This window comes from Diachasmimorpha longicaudata, chromosome 1 (genome assembly GCF_034640455.1).
Source record: "Diachasmimorpha longicaudata isolate KC_UGA_2023 chromosome 1, iyDiaLong2, whole genome shotgun sequence".
Lineage (NCBI taxonomy): Eukaryota > Metazoa > Arthropoda > Insecta > Hymenoptera > Braconidae > Diachasmimorpha > Diachasmimorpha longicaudata.
In genome coordinates this window covers 9,626,062-9,647,527 of record NC_087225.1, presented here as the reverse complement: position 1 = coordinate 9,647,527, position 21,466 = coordinate 9,626,062, and the positions used below count along the sequence as shown (strand labels likewise).

The window sequence follows — 21,466 nt, the reverse complement described above, 5'->3', positions numbered from 1 at the left end:
AATGTTTCTCGGATGATAACGGTTATTCGACCTGTGCACTGGTACCATCATGTCGTTCAAAATGAAACGGCATATTTTCAAGGTTTCACCTTCGCGAGGTGAAGCTTGACCTAAATGGATACAAAACTATGTATCTCGATCGTTTTTTTTCCTATGATACACCTAGAGGGTTTCGTAGCTCCTCTTCCGGTAGTTCATTTTTCCGTTTCATCGAGTCGAAATATTTACACTATAAATGTTGTGAAATTAGAGCGCATTTCAAAGCCTCGGGATTCAGGGGGTAATTCGTGCAGATTTCTTTGAGGGTTCAGAATCGTTTGGATGCTTTCGGCAAATTCTTCCAAAGAATCTGCATCGCTCAAGACCTTTCTTGAACTTTAAAATCCTCCATAAATTTCTGGAGAAACGTACGTGCGAAATTATCTCGAGTAAGATTTAGGTAGTCTAATGTGAATGTGATCGATACCTTTTGTGTTTCACGTAGGAATAAAAGTGATGCTGCCATCTGGTGTCTGATGAAGACATTCACCACTGGCCTCAACCAGCAGCATCAAATTATGCAGCAGCATCGTGCAAAATTTCTCAGAATGATTTAATGATTTCTCAATGAATGACATCAACATTATGAATTTTTCGTGCATGAATTCACAAATAATTTTGTCTCCCCGGTAATTCTGTGCATTTCACTCCGTTTGTTTCCATCTGGGGATTATTTCTTTGTCGACCCCTTTCCATCGTCATGACGGCGTATTGCTGTCTCAATTTATGTGTTTGGAAAGATTCCCCTTCATTTCTCCTGCACTCCACTTTTCCTCATTATAAAACATTTCGACCGGAGAAAACTACGTATGATTGCGCCCCAAGCAATATGTTTTATTTATACTGTCCCTCTCCTTTGTTCTCAACATTTTCAGAATGCTCCCTTGAAATTCTTTCTTTTGAGAGAATAATCCAAGGAGTCACAGTCAATGTATAGGCAGCCACTTTTTTTTTCCATGTTCCGCTCCCACTCATCTTTTCTTACCTCCTCAAAGGTATTATTTATTCGTTATTACACACAATGAAAAAAATGATATTAAATCCTCTGGAAAAAGCTGAATAAATTGATTTTCCCCGGTGGAACTATAGTTTCACCTCAACATATGTACTGACATTATTCACTCCATAAAAAAAAACTTTGACGATCTCATAATAAACTTTCCAAAGTGAGAAAGTGTGTAATCGAGCAAACAGCCTTATTTTTCTCACCCTCCCTCTATTCCATCTCAGTTATATTCAGCTTCGCCAGCCCTCATTCACCTCTTTTTGACGCGTGAAACAAGGCAGTGGGAGTTGTACGTGTGAGAAAGTGTACACATAAAGGTGAAACAGAGAGAGTATTCAACTTTCGTCTGTTATTTATTACACTGTTGGAGCAGAAGCCAAGTTAATATTCGTTATGCGTAGCCAGAGAAGACGGCGGGGATCCGATGAGTTTGTAACTTTAGGTTGAAGCAGCCGGGAGTCTCTCGTGGTCATGCCCAATGAAGGTGGAAATTCCCCCCGCCTTAAAATATTCGGAATGACATATTATTTATTCTCCACCATTAGCGGAGCTTTTCCATCCCTCCCTCCCGTAATACGGGGTGTTTCCCGATGTATAGTTTAACAAAAGATAAATGCAGAGAGGTTGAGCAAACAAAGAAGAACAAGAGGCACATCTTACTCTCGAAAATGGCCGAGAGCTTAAATGCTAGGCAAACTCCATTGAAGGTTGGACCACTCTGGGTAGATCGAGTTGGAGCAATGCTTTCTGATGGCCGATGGTAATGTACTCGAGAACAGCCTCAATTCTCAACCCGTCTTATTCCACAATTTCAGTGCCCAGCCACCCCCTGGCCTTTGTTCCCACCGTCTGGTGGTGGTTCTTTATCAAGACGCCGTTGGCCGAAGAAAATTGGCAATGGGTGGTTACGAAACTTATTTTTCTTCAACTTCAACGAGAGCCAGTGGCACTTGAATTGAAGTACTGAAGGCTGAATATTAGGTAGAAGGCGCCTGGCTAATGCATAATTCCCATAGTAACGTGTGTATTACGTAAAGCAAGTTGTGTGTAGTAAAGTTATCGCAATGGGGTGCGCGTCACGTGACGGTGAGCCAAATACACGTGACTATCTCTACCTTCTTTTACTTGCGAAGCCATGGGTACAATATTGATTTTATCTTTGGCATTACGGTGAGGTAAAGCGTGTTGTATATTTCCTCTCCTATTCTCTTCTGCCATTTCCATCGTTGAAACTGGATGAATTGCTGAGGAGCTTTTCACGTGTCACTGGATCATGTATTACGTAAAGATATCTAAGAATGGTTGACGATTGCCATGGAGACCGTGTAACTAACAGTCAACTTTGTTTACGTAACGTTGAAAAATAATAAATATAGTTATAATGCAGGAGTAATTGCAGCATCTACTCGAGTTTCACTTCTTTTTGTAATTTGACCTCCAACACCGGGTGTTGCTGCATTGTTTTCATTCCATCTCCCTTTCCCTCGTCATCTTCTAGTTGGAAGTTCTCATTCCCGCCACGTGTTTGCCTAGTGCTCGGAATCCGCTTGCCATAATTCATTTGACGTGTCGACAACTTTGCCGGTTACTTTATCCCACGAGTTCGGAATTAGATTCGTTTGACTTTATCTGGACTTCAAACTCCTTTCTTTTTCCATCTCCAATTCACGTGTGTTCTGTTGGATTAAAATCATACATTACCAGAGCATGAAAGGAAAAACTTCTCTCGTCCCTATCTATCAAATGAAATAGGATCTAATGTCTATAAACTTGGCGAATTTGCTTACAAACCTCCGGCTACATTCGACGAGTTATTTGAAAATTTCATTGACGTTCACAGAGTTAACAGAAGTAAATATTAGCTATGAAAGTGGGTTCGACGAAATCGAACTTTTTGAGTAAATGAAGTATTCCCTGAAACCAATGATGCCGAAGGACTTTCTCAAACGACAATGTGCAAAATTTGACGATCTCATTATGACATTGAAAACAAAGTATCTCCCTCTCTCGCTGAACATGTGGGTTACGCGATATGCCACCACCAAAGTACTCCACCTCTACGATCAATTTGACAATGTTCCCTCAACATGTTGCAACACCTAGTAACAAGCCCGAAAGAGGAGTTGCCTTGAGACCGTCCACATGATGTTGAACGCAGCTTTTCAGCAAAGTGTTTCCACAGTACCCTCCGGTTTTCGGCTTTGTGGGTATATACCACCTATTGCCCAAGCAATAATTCGTCGAACTAGCTTTGTTGGCAACATAGCGTCGATGTAAACCACTGCGTTAATCGAAAACCGCGCTGCCACCGGAACCGAGATTAAATCGGCGTCACTGAGTTGACCGGCCGGTCGATAAAGGAATTCCATTGGCCACCAGTATTATCCAAAAAATTCAGTTAACCCCATCCAACGATCTATCGCAATTCATTCTTATTTGAAATGAGTTGTAGTAACTAAGTAACAACGAAAAGCCTAGATTGGTGGGAGAACGAGCCCCGTTGTTTCCGCTCCAGCAGAAAAACCCCGAAACGTCGATAACGAGTTCAAACGAGGGGAATTTATTTCGATAACGCCACTACGAATCGGAAGCCGTGATCTTTGTACCCACCAATTTATCCCGGGGATGTACAACTCCGCTCTCCCCCCTTCTCCCTTATTTCATATATTTTTTTTTTCATCTTTTTTTATCGGATCGACGATATAACAGAGCAACTCGTGGAGGTGTAGCAGTTATAGACGCGCCCCTCGTTATATGCTCGTACCTCTCACTCTCTCCCTGTTTCACCATCCCTGCTTCACGATTTGTGCGGATGCCGTTTGTCGCGGGTGAGAGAAATTGTTTCCGCGGCCGTTGCCACTCGGGCATAAAGGAAGCCGTTATCGTTGTCGTTTCGCTCCTCTCCTGGGATCGTTAGTTGCCTCCCGATCAGATTGGTCTGGAAGAGATGATGAAAGAAAATGTACAGCCACTCCAACAAACCCAACGGTATATTCATATGGGTATTTCTTATTCCTTTGAGGTAAAACTCAATTCCAAACAGTGAAATTCGAGGTAATTTCTGATACAACTCGGTGTACAGGAAGTAGTGATTCGTCTGACATAAGTTACAGGGTGGATTGAGGGATACACAGGCTGGATATAATGCTCGTTCATTTTCAACGTTGCCTTTGGTGTACATCAAATCTATGCGAGAGCAAAGTTTCCTTATTTCACCTTCGAGTAAGTCCTCTCCTATTTTCCTTCAACTCTCTACAGACTAACGATTGCGCACACGTACTAATCCGTTACTCGTAATTAAAGTCAGATTGGCAACGGTTTAATTCCTCAATGTCGAGTGGAGTTGAGCGCACGATACGCCAGACACAACTAACCCCTTGCACACGCGTATTTCTACCAATTTTCATGTATAAGTGTGTAAATTGTTGAGTCAGTGTGTTCCATTATACCTTCACTGGTACCTACACTTTGAGTAATAAGATAGAAGGCGTTTCTACTTAGTCCAGAGACCAGGGCGAGATAACGTCATTGTGAACCAAATGGACCGAGATATAGATAAGAGATAATTAGGGGGAAAGAGATGAACGATATTCGCGAGTGGAAGGGGTGAGAGAGAGGGTCTGGTTCTTCTACTCCTTTGGTTACACTCCGAAAGTCGAGGAAAAAGAGATGAGGAAATTCTAGCGCTGAGGATGATGTTCAACATTTGTCACTGGGGGAAGGCTTGAATAGGAGCTAGAACATACTCTTTCAATAATATCTTCAGCTTTTTATTTATTGGTAAATCATTGAAATGATTTTCTTGAATGACGAGCAAATTGAATTTCTTAATGTTATTTATCTTAAATGGAAACAAAATTGGCAAAGATGGCGAATCTCAATTTTCGCAGACGAATAAGATGGAATTGTTCTTGAAACTTGAGATTTGTTTCACTTTTCTGGGAAAGTAAACGACAAAACAGCGACCCGATGAAAATAAGGTTTATTTATCTGGCACGTGGGCCTAATAGACGCTGGTTGTTGTGGGTAAGGGCCAAGAAGGTCACAAATAACAGAGTTTCTCGTTGGTACTGAATGGTCTCCAGGAGACCATTAGCCAACCTCGTGTCTGTCCCCGGAGGCTATACTCTTCACGGGGAATGAGGAACACAACAATGCTGCTCGGAAAGATGCCACTTGATGCGAGAGATCCTGCTATTCTTAGGTTGCGGTCGTTTCTCCGGGTAAACATTTATAGTCCATCACAGAAAAAAGACTTTAATGACTTAATACTGAGAGTATTCTGGCACTGAAGTTCATTTGGAGAAGATCTGAATTGCCTCCGATGTCAAAGAAAGTAGGTTCTTCTCTCGGTTCGTCGCAGGGCATCCTAACAGGGTCGAATATAACGTGTGTTGAGAAAATGCTCACTTAGATAATGGATCGTGCATTTCACCCACAGTTTGAAGAAAATATGAGAATTCTCTCAGATTTTTTCAAAATTTCATGGGACTGCTGACCAGCAACTTTTTGACAGAGAGTTTGAATTTTATTTAGACTATTAGATAAACTTTCCGATAATGCATCAATAAGTGGAGGTGATATCATAGGTAGTGACAAAAGCCTCAAAAATAAGGATAGATATTGGTGGTTTTTGAAATAAATTTAAATAAAAAATTAAAACCCACGTAGAAATATTAAAATCTGGGAGAATTCTCATCACGATCTGCACGTGAAGGGCGCAGAATACGGAAGGTAAACGTCACACGCTCTCGCGCTCATCAACGCCACTGTCTACTGGTGGTCAGTCTAGTTGGCCACATATATAGGGATATCGCGTCATTAAATTGCATTTGCATATCACTGATCCGATGAATGGAGGGCTGGCACGCCTCGGTGGAGCCAATTAAAATTGACAGGGCAAGCCCGATGAAATTTTTTTGATACGGTTTATCGGTACTCTACAGTTGTGCACACGTCTGTATGTATTTTCTCACTGGAAAAGAAAGGATCATAGGAATTGGTTGTGAGTTGATATGGCAACCCTCTGTAAGAATTTTTTTTTTCTTGTGCAATGTGCGGAGAGCACTTTTCGACACAATGGCAGCCATGATTCACACGATGTGGAAAATAATCCCTCATACACTGACGAATTTAATCATTGTTTGGCTTAATTCACCCTTGAATATTATACAGAGCTATTTAAAAATCGTAATTGAATGTTATTCCGCGAAAATCCAGACAGATTATCATAATTCCTCTCAATTAGACTGAAATACTCCGGAAGCTTTTATAATTAAATATACCTGGAACATCAAATCTATTAGCACAACCCCATATTAATTCTTCATTTCAATTGGAGCAGACGTTTAAATTATGACTTTTATTTTGAGTGATATTCAACATTCGACAAATTTTTCTAACGCTGTTGAAGCCAAATTCTGTTGTATGTAAACATGGGAATTTATAGTTTGTCCCATGATATAGGAAGAATCCCTTCTATACCATGCAATGCTCTTCTGGTTGAATCAGTCCATCGTTGCATTCCACAGCCAGATATTTCAAAATCGTAATTGAATGAAATTCCAACTTAATTGTCAGTATGTTCTTCAATTAGATTGAAATGCTTTTGTTCCTCCCGAACGAAATAAACCTGGAATACCAAATCCACCAGTGCAATTCAATATTAATTCTATTTTAGTTGGATCGTATTTTGAAATTGTGGCTGACATTTCTAGTCACATAGAATTTTCCAAAAATCGTGATCAGCTTCTATTGTGTAATTTCATATATATCATTTTCCTCAATCAGGCAGACACCCTTTGGATTCTTTACAATAAAATAAATCTACCTGTGCAACCCAGCATTAGTACTTCATATAAATTGGACAGAGTGTTTATGACTATTTCCAGCCACATCCAACATTCACAAAAATTTCTTCAGTCTGATCCCCATGGCAGTCATGAGCAACGACCTCTATACTTCTATTATGTGTAAAGATGCGTTGTAAGACGCAAATTAGCAGATGGAGTGCGACATCTCCCACCATCATCAGTCCTAACCCTATACTCCAGGGATGAATCCTAACTCCCTGGGACGATTAATTGTTGAAAATATTCAGGTGCTTTGGCGTGCCAAAGAAAAGCGTAGTCAAGCATCTTCCACTCGAGGAGGGGGAGGGTAAAGATTCGTTAGCGTGGTATCACTTGAGTAAAACGAATTCCTTGCTCTTGTATTACTTTATTACTTCAGGAAGACAAGACGCTTCCTTGGAAGAAAGGACCCTTTGGAATCGCATTCCTCTTACATTCGCTCGTTTCTTGTGCTCTTTGACGAAGAGCCACTATTGTGTTGGCAGTTCGTTCTCCGATTACGTTCGTACTCTCATTTTCTTGCAAGGCTCCTATCATCTCTCCTCTCCGATTTTTTTTTCGTTCAACATGAATAGAACGGCTTCCTCCACCCTGTTCTCCGTCTCTGTTCCTGCTCACGACATCAGAAATCTTGGCAGTATCATTTTCAAAATCTAATTTTCATCAGGTATTTTTCAATTATTCAGATACTTGTGTTATTACTTCGTGAAATCAACTTGTTCATTAGTTCTTCAGAGGGAGTTTCCAATTTTAAAAGGTCATCACTTTTTCATCGAATGTAATGAATACTTGAGCAGTCTTTGAATACCCTTCGACAGCTGGATTATCTTTCAAGGGAATAAAATGATTTTATATCTCCTTTTTTATTTATGTCTTTCGTTGAGTGCATTGACGTAATGCAATCTTGCAGTCGCATGATTAGATACAAGTTTATGAAGATGTTAGTGAATGGGGTGATTTGAGCTGCGACAGAGGAGGAAAGATCAGCAGTATCATGTGAATCCCATTATCATATCATCGAATCAATACGCATGGCTTGATACCATTTGTAAGGTCCATCCTTTGTCAAACGTCCCCCAATTCTATGCAGAATAAGACGCTTCGGCTGAGAAGACTCACCAGGATTTCGAAAGTTCGAAATGACGAGAAGCCAAAAGAGACGAGTTATCTACGGTCAACAAGACGACTCCCCAAATCTATCTGAACGTTTTGGTGGCGTATGGGTTCGCGCTTCGCGCTGGCCATGACCACATCAAAGTGACTGTCGAACGGGCTTTGAGCACGATACCCCTTCTCCGACTCTAGTGGCTCTGTTCCACCTAGCTTTGACATAGCAGCCAATATAGTCAGCCCTGGTTATTACCCGGGCTTCCATTCAATATCCTTAATTAAATTCGGAAGCTTATTCAATGCGGTTAATTACGATTTCGTTTTGGTCTTTGTCGAGGTCCAGTTATTACTGACATTCGGTCAGAGAAATTTTGCTAAATGTAAAAATACCGGTCGCATAATTATTCCTCAAATCCGCTTTGCGGGGACACATCTTGAAGAAGAAGACAAAAATGTTTTCGATGGATGAATACAGTCAATTGGGCAGGACACTTTCAACGGTGAAAGGATCATTAAGATGATTATTATGGTATGTAAGGGTATCTTATGTAAGATTACATAAGATATACCCCAGGCTCGGTTTATACGTTCCAGGCATTTTGATAATATTTGTCCAACAAGAGACATACAGATAATGTTTTTCCATTTTTCCCCCGATACAAACACCCATCTGAAAAAAAAAAATTATACCGAATTTCACACCAATTTTCTTGAGTTTAATTATCCTATATATTATACGTATAATCGCAATCTTTTAGCTTGCGAATTAAGATACTTTTGTTTTGAAAAAGTTCAGTTAATTAATAAAAATCGGAATGTGATTGCCGAGTATATTATCAACTTCAAGACAGAGAGAATAGGAGACACCAGTGCATCTACTTTTATCTTGGACAGTTACTTGGCACATCATCTTGTCCAAAATCCTCAGACAGTGAGCCATCTTCTTAGCTAGCAGCTATTTCCTCTCCCCGGCTTTCCCTATCAACGGCAGAATGGAATATCCCTCTCCTCTAGGAATTGCCTTCCGGCCGGATTCACTCGGGTATAGGATCCTGGACCAGAGAAGCGAATCAGCTACACGCACGTCACTTCGTCTCCGGTCCCTCGTTCCTTTCATCGACTAGCCAGAAAATCTCAATTATCTGGGCATCCGACTGCGGCAGAAGAGCAGCGACAGGAAGAAGTACTCCTACCTCCCCCACTATCGCTGCATTCATCCCCGAGCGATGAGAATTATTATATCGTCGGATCCCACGTACTCCTGGCCTTTGTCTCTGATTCGCAGGAATTCTCAAGTCTGGATTTAACTGCTTTTGCACTATATACTGAACGTAAACTCACGAGAACGTTTCCTTCAACACTTCATAGACAAGTTGAACGAGTGTATGTCGACTATAGATTGAGGACTAACTTGAGAAATCACGAGGGGGTGAATGAATCGTTGGAGGCTTCCAGATGGAAACGTACCACCGAATATTCACAATTTCTCAAATATAATTTGGCAATTTCAACAATTGAAAATTAAGAAGAAGACATTATGACGCTGTGGGATTGAAAAATGGCCGAGTTGAATGAAATTCAAAGTCAGACAAGCAGCACTGAACGTAAAATGGGGACTGCTTTGAATGGCGGGCACTTACTTACGCAAATGCCTGCCATTCGGATTAAGTATTTGTTCTAAAAGCCGAAGGCAGCTAGTAGAGGGAGATGAGAAGGAAGGCATTCAGACACTATGTGTACCAATGTGAGGGGTATAGAGTCGCTTAGGTTTCGAGTTGGGATTGTGAAATCTCTTCAGACTGGCTTCCATAGAATCGTCGAGAATTCTCTGGAATTTACTTCAACGAAAAGCAGAACATCATGATGCTGGTGGTTTTGTCGGTTATACCTGTTAAAGTAGTTGAACGCACAGCTATTCTCGAGGCATTTTCGTCCCAATGGAGATTAACGTCCACCAGTTTATAATGCCCACTCACGGTTTTCAGATGCTATAATTTCCGGAATGAACGTGGACTGATGAATCACTCTTACACATCAGGTGAAACATTATCGCAGTACGTAATCGCAATTCTGGATGGAACAGACATCAGGCAGATGTGCAGGTTGAGTGTTGCATTGAAAAGACCCAGTGTTTGCTTCTACCCGTGGACATTCAACGATAAAAGAGGAGTTACAGGGAAAAAGAGTTTGAAAGACCTCGGCTCCAAATATTTTTTTCGTCCTTTAGAATCCCTTTCCTTCTCTCCATCCGTTCCGTCTATCTTGCGCAACGATGTTTCCTTGTTTATCCTGGTTCATCCTCTGTGCTTGAGTGTTCGTACGGAAGCCTCTTCAACTAGCTCTCGAGTATCTTTCCTCCTTGGAGCTAGGGACCGGAGGTGGACAAGTGCAATCGGATTACCAACAATCAAATTGAAAACGACGTATGATCTAATCCACAACTGACAGCTGTGAACATCTCCGATAGTCACCGGTCACTTGCTCTCTGATCCCGACCAATATTTTAGCGAACAATAAAAATCGAGTGATTGAAATGGTAGAATTGATTACTTCGATAGAGATTCAGTCGTTGCCAACTTCTTTATCTAATGCTACACGTCCTCCGTTAGCAATTTGTGTGGCCAACTCTCACCACCCCGTGTCACCCTCCAACCCCCCAAAAAAAGAGAGAAATAGAAATTCTCTCGCGGGACGATTGGGGCAAATGAAGGTATTTGTAAGGACTTTATGAGATTTCAATGGCCCCCCCTCCTCTCCTCCTTAATCTGAAAGTGCTGACAAACCACAAAACTTTTCCCTTCTCCGAACAAACACGAAAATAAATCGATGCGGGATACGCTACCTACCACCTCCCCGCAAAGGTTTATATTCAAAGTTCCTCCGCTTGGTTACCACGATGTGGGTTCTTTCTCTAGTTTTTTTTTCCCTCTTCAATCGCAACCGCTTCCACCTCTCCGTTTAAACCCCATTCCCGTGTATCTCGTTATATGTTTTGAACCCTAGATTGAAATATTTTATATCTGGGGATGGCAAGTCTTGCAGGAGAAGATCAAGAAGTCTAACCAATCATCCGGAATGAGTGGCAATGAGCTTTAAAAAAGCCATTACATTACCGAAATTTCGAGTTAGATGAGATAGACAACTTTAGGATTGACGTATACGAGCGTTTTGGGCTGCAATGCCCTCATTAATTAATGCAAATGGACTCCCATTTTTATGAGAGACTCCTTAAGAGGTTTACTAGCTTCCAACCGAGGTAAATTGTTTTTTTTTTCCAGCACCGAAGTCCCAACATTTTCCCTCAGAGTAGAAGTTCTTCATCATTCTTTACCGAAAGTACTTTCATATTTCCTCCTTTATTCTCCATTCTTTGTCTATTTTTTTTATTTCAATATGTGTTTTTTATTTTTGATTTCATACCCTTCCACTCTTTGTTTCAGATTCTATTGCCGAGTATCCCACATGCATTGAACATTAGATTGAAATATTATAAATCTCCAGATGAGAAGCCTGGTTGTGGATTAAGGGGATCAATCAATTATTAAGAATGAGTGATAATGAGGTTTAACAATCCTGTTACATCATTAAATTGATGATTTAGGCGAGAAATATAGCCGCAAAATTGACGTATACGAGTGTTTTGTGCTGCAATACGCCCATTAATTCAGGCAAATGGACGTCTGTTCTATGTGAAAGAACCTTTAAAAGGTTTACCAGTTTACAACCCATGTACTGTGTTTTTATTTAGTAACTTCTTCCTAAAGGATTCCCAGAACTTCCTCATCCAGAATCGCACTTCTCCGTCAGTTCTTGTCGAAAATCTCTTTATATTTACCCATTTATTCTTCCTGTTTTGCACGTACTCTGGGTTTTACAAAACTATAAAATTTCTTTTTTTCCTCAATCTTCCTTCCTCCTACGTTCTAATTAATTTTTTTCGGTTTAACGTAATTCGTTCTGAACTTTAGCTCGAAATATTTGACATCTCGGGAGGGGGAGTCTCGCAGAAGCAGATGAGAGAAACCGATCAATCACCCAGAATGAATGACAAGGAGTTTTAAAAACCGAATTACGTCATTAAATTTCTGATTTAGATGAGAAACATAACCTCAAGATTGACGTATACGAGTGTTTTGTGCTGAAATATCCCATTAATTCCTGTAAATGGACTCCTTTTCCCTCTGAGAGACCCTTTAAGAGGTTTACCACCTTCCAACCCAGGTAACTTGTTTTTATTTAGTAACTTTTCCGCAGAGGAGCCCCAGAATGCTCTCTCCCCCCTGGTTCCCCCCGTCCCCGTAGTAGCAGTTCTTCGTCAGTTTTTCTCGGGGATACTTTTATACTTACCCCCTTATTCTTTCCATTTCGCTCGCCCTGTCTGTTTTCGAGAAAAGTGAGGTCTCCTAAGATGGGTCTATAGGGACAAAGTGTTGTACTCGGCGTGATGAATGCCAGCAAAGTTCGTGGAGGGGGGGTGGGGGGCAAAAGTCGTTTAGAAAGCAGCTGCACGGGTTCGTTGTGTCCACAGTCTTCATAACTTCTGGTGTATCAAAATACCCCAGTATGTATCCAATTCATGCACTGGACAAGACAGCAACGAATATCAGGTATCATCAGAAAAACAATCTAATACGTTTGAACCAGATACGAATTTCCGGAAACGTGGGGATGGGAAAAACCACGACATTACGCGGTATGAGCGTTCGGTTCTGAAATTCGGTGGGTTGCGGATTGAATAATTGAATGACAATAAATTTGCATTCGTGTTTGTTGCGGGTGGTTTTGAAGCCACAATTCATGTAGATAGCTGTCCAACGTACACGAAAATACCCGTTCTGTAGCCAGCGGGCTCATCATTACGCAATCATAACATAAAGTGATTTTCTCGGTAAATTGTCTCCATTATTATCCGATTAAAAAACCTAGATGTGGGGTGTGGTTATTAAATTTAACTCATAAATTCTTGATACAGATTATAGCGAATATTTCGTTTGTCGGAGGAGGATGTCTCACTCAATGAGAAAAGCTGTTTGTGCGGAGGCGGAAAATATAACGATTGCGCTTTGAAGTTGTTGCCATGCCGCTGAGTATTAGCGTCAAGCTTTTCTTGGAAAATACTTTCTTGATACCTCTGATGCGAGAGAATCGTCATCTTTTTTTCTTACTAGAGTGCTGTATTGAGACGCTCGTCCTCGTGCACCTTCATTTCATATAAAAACTTGTGTTTCAAAAGTGTCTTGATTCACGACATTATTGCCTCAATTTTGTGGTGGCTAATTCACGTATCAATTACCAAAAGTGAATATTCTATAGCAAATAATAATGAAAATTTACATTATCCGGGAAATCGTGAAAAAAATGCTTGATAAATTGGAGGAAGCCAGTTCGCTACCGAATCAGATATTTACAGCTCTCTCAATACCTTTGATTGTTGCACGTGGTGGGGTTAGCATTACCAATCGTCAATATTCGAGTCTGAAATTCAATTACGCACATCCAACATATACGGCATGAACCCTCTCTCCCCTCGAATAACCGCAAAAAAAATGTAAATAAATATTGATACAGTGTTTCCCATCGATGACGTAGACACAGAATATATTCCAAAATCCCTGTCCTCCGACACGGCGTCCTTCACCATCCCATCACCATCGCTTGTTTGTCTGTATTCGCATTTACACTCTCTCGGATGTTGCCGGATGCACCACCACCTTCTTTCCGGCCTTTCCCAATGTTGTAGAAACCCCACGTCTGTACCCCGAGGACTTGTTTGCATGGATCCTAACTAAATTTGCCAGCTAGCCTAATTAAGTGAAATTTAATTAATTGCTGCAGGTGTTTGAGAGCTATATACCATTATCAGATCGCAACCGATGGTGGAAAAAATTGAATCAACATCCTGCAGTGAACTCAATCCCAAGTGTTACTCAATACTCAATCTGAAGCCGAGATAGTTGAATAAATTCTGATGCTAGTGAAATTAATTCCCCGCAAGAGCTGCCTAGGCTCCACTTCGCGTATAACGCCGTAATACTATTCGCACTGTGAACACAGAGTTTTTGGCCCACTCAGTAATACTGAAAGCTCGTCCATGAGGTCCTTTTTTTTTCTGGAAATAGAATTCATATGCGAGAGACGATGGTACAGCCGTGGCGCTGGTAACACTGTGGTATGCAGTTGATTATGGAAGCTATATGAAGGGGCTCGACGTGCCCTAGCATCTTGAGTACCCTATCCAATGGGCCGAGTCGTGCCCAGAACCCACCACACTAGCCCCTCCCAACCACTTCTCCCCTCGGAACCACTTTGGCCGCCAACCCACCTCAAACCGTTCGGCAGCAAGCGTCTTACTCCTTACCAGGGCATCGAGAACCCTGGTGGATACTACAAACCCTACGGAGAATGCTATGTACATGTCATCATCTCTGAGCTCGAAGGACATCGAGCTATGTCTTTTGGGCGTAACTTGAAACTGTTAAGAATCTCTTGAATTTTTCATCGCAACACCCATTTGTGACCACGATGGACGTAATCGTGTCAACTTTATGCACATTCTTGTGCCAAAATCTACGAATAATACTTGAATATCTTCAAACTCCAAATTTACTTGAGGCGGGAGCGCAAACCTATCATCACAACTCCAGCAGGACGTCTTCTTTTATCCAGGAAAAAAACGTATCATCGTAAAACATCAGGATGTTAGTCGAGTAGTTCATTAATAACTTCTTGTCGAACGGCGTATAGCGAAATAATGAAGATACCATCTAGGAAGTATCATTCACCACAGGGGGCCTTCTATTCACAAGACCCTCTATGCAAATGAATAGCACAGCAAATTTCCCTCATGAATGGCGTTGGGATTTGCCTCGCAGAGCTTTCCACTTTGATTTATTCAAAAATCAACAATCCGCCGTTAACAAGCCATTACCAATGAGGGTATTTGGGGTATTTTCAAACGTACTTTGCCCGCAGGCAATTTGTACACACCATCGCATTCATGATTCGAGTGCTATAAGCTCACCGGGCGCCGAACTCTTCTGCAATTCCAATTTCAAAACTCTTATTCATAGCCGCAAATGCTAGCATTAGAGCCATGTTTACCAGGTATAAAAGCGACATAGTACATAACAACAAACGTCAGTCTAATCCGAAATCGATGGTAGATTGTACAAGCTCTCTGTTTCTCGTGGCACTACTCACCAAATCTTCCTGGGCTCAGCCATTTTGCCCCCTAATATTCAACTTTTCCATGAATCCTATCTACCACGTTTCGCGAATGGAGTGCGAGTCATCGATGTGCGCACGCGCCAACAATCAACTAACTGGAAGCCAACGGAGAGTATTATACCAATTAACGTAATTAGTCGGGATAGCAGCAACGTTTGATTCCCCAACGTGGACGGCGAACCAGCCAACTCTCAATCCTCCATCATTGCTCCTGCCATTTGATATATTGTATAATGCCTCTTCCACCGCAGCTTTCATCAACTTTGTCCAGTTTATAGTTTTATCGATGTATACTCTTGTTGTGGTGCACCAAGAGCTGCCTCCGTGATAACCGAAGCAATCACTCATATTGCAAACTGCCGTGTTAACACACCTGCTTGTTCATAACGCTGGAAAAATTAGTGTCTCATGTTGTGATATTGAGACATGCGCCTCGAGTTCTCTTTCTATTTTGCTCCTGGATTTTTTTCCTTCATGTCTCCTTGGTTTTCCTAATTATTTATTCATTTGTTTGGGGAACACAAAAATCGCGATAAGAAGAGAATGTCAAGTAGGCAACTTTATTACTCTGCGTTCCCAACAATGTTTAGATCCACTTCTTGTATGATGTCCAGACAAGTATCAATGTATTGTCCTTTGACAGGAAGTCTTTCTCAAAATATTTTTCGCTTGTCAAGAACAAGACGATCACTGCAGATTGAAGTTTCATCTCGGTGCCATGTGCAGCCCTAGTTTCAATTACTGACACTACTTTGTCTAGGGTATTTGAAGATCCTTGGAAATGATGAAGTTGGAACAGCCGAATGTTTCGAAGATGAGGTCACTGGATGGATATGAACGAGGGTGTAAAGGTGAGGCTATACCCATGGACGAGTTCATACATGATTTCCCTGGAGTCCACGCAGCTGAAGTATTTCTGCCGATGCATTGGGACACGCGAGAAACGATATATATGTGCGGCTCTCTGCTATCAATGTCTAGTGTCACCGTCGCTCGGCGCACTACCGTTGAAATCATCGGAATTGGGGATAAAATATCAAAGAGTCCATTCACTATTTGTCGAGCTGAAGAAACAAAATGCGAAAGACGCAAATACGAAGCGGACGATTCCGTGAGAAGGAAGATTAGTGGAGTAGGAGTCAAACGGTAGGAAAAAAACATCGCTGACGCTGACGCTAATTGGAAGAAGTGTGTGGAATTGAGTACACGAAGGCGAGGCGAAAGATGGAAAAGTGGGGGATTGGTAACGAGGGAGTTGGGTGGATAGTAGTACGTATAGTGCCGGGAATTAACCATCATAACCGGGTCATGGAAATTCCAGTGGACATGTCCTCGTAATTTATACCTCCGGGGAATTTTCAATTAACGCTCTTTTCAACTGTCCAGTATTGAAAATTTCAGTGCTATTATCTTGGATGAAAAAATAGAAGAAACTCGGAGTAATGAATTTGATTAGTCGACATTGATTGAGTTATCAGTGATAGGGAGATACTTCAGCTTATGATGGTCACGTCATGAGTCTGAAAGAATTGAGAATGCCGTCAATCGACGATTCACTGGCATCCACCCATCGTCAATATGTATATAATGTCATGTCAGTAAACGGAAGCTCCTGAACGATTAGATGCTCGGTATCAATATTTACCCATACCTTATATCGTTGGCACGCTCACTCACTGAGTCATGCTGTGTTCTCAACATTCTATCGTGCAAAATGGAAGGCTATAAACTTCGTACATATATCCGTTATCCGTACTGGTAGCATGTTTGCTCGTGCCACGGAGCTGATACGACGGATTCCCATGGGGAAAGCGTGCTGCTGATTCTGTGGGCAGGCTTAACAAACCCCCTGGAGGTCGTAGGGTGGTGTCCTCACACTAGCTGATATCAAAACTCACGGCATCTTCCCATTGCGGACTATGTGTACGGATGATCGCATTGGAATTGCTATCCCAGGGTAATTACTCTCGAATTCCCCCTACATATCAATGAAAATATCGATATGTTTGTATATTCACCATCTATCAGCAGTCTAATGAGCTCTCTCCGGCTTCCAGCTGTGGAGATTCGTCCAATTCTCTCTCTCTCTCTCCCAGTCTCCCTCAATTTCTGAAAGCGAGTTATTTCACTTGTTTGTCAGTCTGATGGCGGGTTCCAACACTGGAGTGCATGCGCGAGTGTAGTTGAAGTCAACTAACAAAAACAAAATCTGGGGAAAAAGGGCGTGAAAAAAAAGCGAGTCTCAAACCCGCGCCTCACACCCAAACAACACCGGGCAATTTTTCAATAGCACCGTCCGAGCTTGAATTCTCGTTAATTTTTACTTTCTCTCGCCATCCGCTACGGGAAGCCCATTGTCCGTAGTCCCAACCCGCGGTACCTCCTCAACCCCTCCCTTCCACAACGATAACATAGAAAATGCAGCAGACCGCGTACCCACTCTCCTATATTCCGTGCTTTCTCACTCATCCCCTTCCTCTCATTTTCTGCGCTTTCAACACACTCTTTTATCCTCACTTTATCCCCCCGTTCTCTCTCACTCACTCTTTCGTGAGAATGATGTAGTACAACGGCCCTTCGCCACCGACGGAGCCCTTTCATCCGATTCCTTTTCCCCCCTTCTTCTTTTTCACGTAATATTATTGGCGATCGGCAATCTCCAGGAGAGTAGATGGCGATCGCAATGTAGTGATGCCTGAGAAATTCCGGCAGAAAAAGTCAAAGTCGCAGCTCTGCTCCACCAATTGAATACCGCACTTGTGTAGATATACCCTGATAATGCTCACTTCTTATTTCCCTTTTCCTAAATTCATATTCTGCCATTACGTCATCGTCACATAATTCTTGAAATATTTCATTGCCTTCTACCCTCAACAACGTAAGAATTATTCCGAGATGTAGGAGTACAATTTTTTCAAGTAGTCGTATCAGCATTTTTCGATTTACTAATTAGCAATCGTAGACAAAATTTTATCGTACCGTAATTTTATTCATCATATGCCCAAACAATTGAGCATTTGTCTCCAATGAACCGCATCGATTCTCTCACTCCCCCAATGACTCAAAAATCGATCATTCTCCAAGTCCAACTGCTACCATCGAAAAACGCCCATGTAAATTTTCCCCAGTGTGAGCATTAACTAGGTGTGGCTCGCCATAAATTTCGCATCCCCGTACATATTTCAGTCGCACGGGCTCCCCCGTTTTACCGTAGCTAAACTACATAGGTACAAAGTAGCGGGTGTAGCCAACTTACCAAAAGTTACCTGCCTCTCCCCACCGATGAGCATTCGTGTGCCTCTTGCCCACCACAACGTTGCCGATATCTCCTATCTCCTCCTGGATTCACCTCCCCATTCGCCGGGCCCCCTATATTCTTCAGACCTGCCGTATCCTTAAATCACCCCTCAGACCTGTAACATTACAAAAGCCCCTCTAATTGTTCCACGCTGCGTTTAAATTACTTAACCCCAAATTAGTTCGAGATAGTTGAAAAGAATTGGTAACCCCCTCAAGAAATATCGCAAAAAAAGAAAAGTCTACCCCCTGGATGATGGGGAGGAAAAAAAATCCGGAGAGAGGATGATCGTGATTCGTATAGCCAGTGAATTCTCATTTTCTATTCCCCAGTGGTTTTCCCACCACGTACAGGAGGAATTTCGATTGGCCTGTCCCGATACTGCAAATATTTCACACGATGAGACGCGGTGAAATCGCACAAGTGGCGCGAGAAAGTAAGAGAGCCACATGTGAATACAAAAAAATATTCTCCATTCCATTTCCAGTCTACACTTCATCCGAGCAAAATTGAATCGAAAAATTCATTAATTTCTAGTACATCTCAAGTCCAATTGATGACTTGATTCAAATTCAACGACCGTTCAAGGATTCTTCTTTATTCCAGTACTATCCGCATGTGACATATAACTAATTTATTGGCAGTCAGTGCTAGATAAACAATCATAATATTGACGTGTACTAATTGACAAAGAGCTTCATTGTGAATAAAAAATGAACTTTCTTACGTGAATCCAGTAGAAAAATACGAGAGTAGTCAGACAAAAAATATTGAGACTTGACAGCAAACAAACATACTTGCTTCTAGCTGTGTGTGAATGAGTGATAAATAGAAAATCATGTCCTAAAGTGCTGAATGCGATTGTACAAACGTAGACATCGATTACCACGATTCCAGTCAATGATAACTTCATAGATAGTATCGACTCGTTATACACGTTTCGCTCGTTACCACTGTGCCCATCACTAGCAGTGATTCACACTGTACACCAATAATCCACCTTCCTCTTTAGATTTCCAGCCAAACTGACCCTGTGACTGTATATCCTATGAAAATAAAACTAATGACCGTAAACAGTGACGACGGAATCAGTGAAACTCGATTATATGTCACCAACAATTGTCCTGTTTTCTTTCATTAGTCATATAACGGCTCCATATGGCTATGTCAACTTGTGACAGTCATTTTTTTATTGTCACATGTTTGCTGGTACATTTTTCCAGGTTATTTCTGTTTACGTATTTAATGAACAATCAGAATTGTCCAGAGAGATGTACTATTGCCTCTAATCACTGTACCGTTTCTTCCAATTATGAGCCCTCTCCTTCCATGGTTGTTCAATACGACACTGTACAGAGAAATCATCCAGTGCTTTGTCGTTAATGTGAGGACAACGGACCAATCACGTTCGCAATTAATGGCGAAAGCTCCAGTGAAATTCTCTAAAGGTTCTGGGAAATTGTTGGATAGTTTTGGCCCAGCGCGTGCCTTCTCCTGTTTCTACTCTGGCTATTCGGTTTTTTTGAAGTACGTGATCGACGGATAATTGCACTAAGTGGAGAAAATACGTCGGGTGGAAAAAAAAATACCCGAAGGATGGTATAAGGGATGGGATTGAAATTTTTATAGCGTTGTTGTCATGGATAATTTTGGCTAATGAGATAAATCAATTTCTGTAGGACAATAGAGGATAATATATGGAATCATTCGATCAGAGGAAATCGCAGCAATAATTCCGATTTCCAAATTGGTTCGGATGAAATTGACTGTACTTGACTTTATTCACTGTCAAATTTGTCGCCCTTTCTCACCGCGTCTGAGACATTCTTTTCATGTTATTTCCACCTACAGGCGTCAGTTTGGTAGAATAAATGACGTAACGAAACATAAAAGAAACCTCGGCAGAACTCTTTGTATATTTCTTTCCCCATTCCACTGGATATACCCACGGGAGCCGAATCGTCTCATTAGACGCGATTCACTGCTACACCATCACATCCCCTACCTTTCAAGATTGTTCCATTGTCCTTCATAAATATTTAAATTATTGAAATCGATGATATTACCATATTCCATTGATTTATCTAATGCCTTTCGGCTTCCCTCGAATAAATGAATTCGGCACTTATGCCACAAATGCCGAACAAGTTGTGATTTTTTCTTTTCGAGCCTCTGTCGATGCCCTCATCTGCACGGAGAACTAGTTCGATTAATTAATTAACACTTAGAGATGATTGTGTTATTTCATTCTGCAATAATTCCTGAAGTCTTCAATAAACGGTCATAAACTTTTTCAGTAGATTACGGAATGTTTCAATTAGTAAATTATAATATTGAAAAAAATTATTCGAATTTTTGTTTCCCTGTAGATCATAAAGTGTTGGAGAAAAAAAATGATTCACCGCGACTTCCTCAACTTCAGGCCATACTTTGACGGAGGAAACTACTTTCTTCATGTACTCAATCCCCTCTCCCCCTCCCTATAATTTTATCAAACAAGGATTTTTGATGACGAAGGAAAGACAGATATGAAAACCGAGTCAATTGAATTAAAGCTCCATTTTGGGATCCGCCTTTCGGCGCCGCACATCTCAGTCTTATCAGTATCTGGCAACTAGCCAAATGTTCCTCCCACTGGATTCCGGCACGAGCCAGAGAACGGCGAATCATGAGAGGGATTGCACCCGAGGTTCATAGGAGGCTGGTCAGAAAGAAAATTGGTGGAAGTCTCTATCCAATTACGCAGTCTTCAGTGAAGGGAATCAACCCTGTTTTTGGGATGTGACATTATTACATTGTGATTGATTCTAGATATAAAAGGGAGGGTTCGTCGATGTGATATCAAGCTTTACGAAAAAAAAAAATACATTTATACAATTCACTGGAAAAATCCGAGCAGTGACACTGAATAATATTTCGAAGAAAAAAAATGAC

The 21,466-nt window shown here is 41.4% G+C and overlaps 2 protein-coding genes across 14 annotated transcripts in view; both read left to right on the top strand.

The window, feature by feature from the left end:
- Bru3 (bruno 3) overlaps positions 1–21,466 on the top strand; it is a 347,812-nt gene that overhangs the window by 161,765 nt on the left and 164,581 nt on the right. The window lies entirely within an intron of this gene.
- LOC135160656 (uncharacterized) overlaps positions 11,549–21,466 on the top strand; it is a 65,921-nt gene continuing 56,003 nt past the window's right edge. Inside the window, exon 1 of the mRNA XM_064117445.1 lies at positions 11,549–11,736. The gene's annotated coding sequence lies outside the window, so the exon portion shown is untranslated. The remainder of the gene's footprint in view (positions 11,737–21,466) is intronic.